Source organism: Saprolegnia diclina, assembly GCF_000281045.1.
Source record: "Saprolegnia diclina VS20 unplaced genomic scaffold supercont1.77, whole genome shotgun sequence".
Classification (NCBI taxonomy): domain Eukaryota; phylum Oomycota; class Saprolegniomycetes; order Saprolegniales; family Saprolegniaceae; genus Saprolegnia; species Saprolegnia diclina.
The window spans coordinates 259,290-260,526 of NW_008246144.1; positions in this window are offsets into that span (position 1 = coordinate 259,290).

Consider the following 1,237-nt stretch of genomic DNA (forward strand, 5'->3'; position numbering starts at 1 on the left):
TCCTGTCGACTGTGGACGGTGGAACTCGTGTGGCCGAGGTCCTTCTTTCGCCACGCATCCCTGCAGTACAGGACGTTGGCTTGTCACGTACGCAGAGATCGCAGCGTCTTCATGCAGCAAGCGAGCTTGGGTCTGCGGCGTCGAGGATCGATGATCGCCAAGCTCGATTGGTGGTATCAGTTCGACCGTGTCGCGCTCGTGGCGTCGTTTCAAGGCATCCGGATAAATAGCCGGACACCAATAGCAATTCATTTCAAAATGGGCGCCGCGACGAGCCGAGAAACGACGGCGCAGCATTGGGCGCTGGGCGCGCGGCGTCGCGTTCGGAGCGCACTCATCATCTCTCATTGCAGAGGCAAGCGGCACTCATCTCGAACGCCTCACGCGTGACGCCCTGCTGCTTGCGCACGGCAGCCAGCACAGAGACCGCTGGCCGCGCCGCGACGACATTACGAACTTCTCGCCCATTGCTAATCTCATATCGCTCAAAGTGACCTCCGATCCTCTCTCTGCTAGAGGTAGCGAGCAATCGAGACAGCTCGCTCGTAATGTTTGTGTAGGCTGCGCCTTCTTAATGGCGATGTGCCTTTTGCAAGTACTCCGTCACATCTCTGCAGACCGCGGTCGTTAGGACATGGTCACACTTCCGGCAGCATTTGCCAGCCTCAACGCCGCGACGTTAACGACATTTTCGAGCCGATTACATACACTACACGCCCAAGCACGAGACAGTGCGCGCAGCCGATCGAAATGCTCCAAGTCCTCGATATGATCAAGTCCAAGGTCAGCAACGGGCCCAGGCCGCGCCGGCGACGCTCCTGCCTACTCTCGGGTCACAAGCAGCCTCCCGATCCTCGTCGTGAACGTCCTACAGGCTGCAACGCTCCTCCAGTAGCTCGACACACCTGTGCCGGCCACCCCCGCGCCCGCGGGTGGCCAGTGCAGCTCCAGCCGACGCAAAGCTGCCGATGCTTTCATCGACCCAGCTCGTAGATGGATGTTTTCGTCCGCCGCGCTCTCCAAGATGATCGACAAGCGGCTTCTCAAGCGCGATGCAGAGCTAAAGCTGCAGGCGCGCCCTACTGACACGCTCATTGTCACTATGATCGTCTTGCTGCGGTGCTTTCCACGCTTCTGCCGCTCTGCGATGATGCCAGATCGTCTCTGTCGGCGTTTGTCCGCGACGGGTTTCGATTGCGTATAGCCTTCGATCGCTGTCATGGCGCTGCTTCCGCAA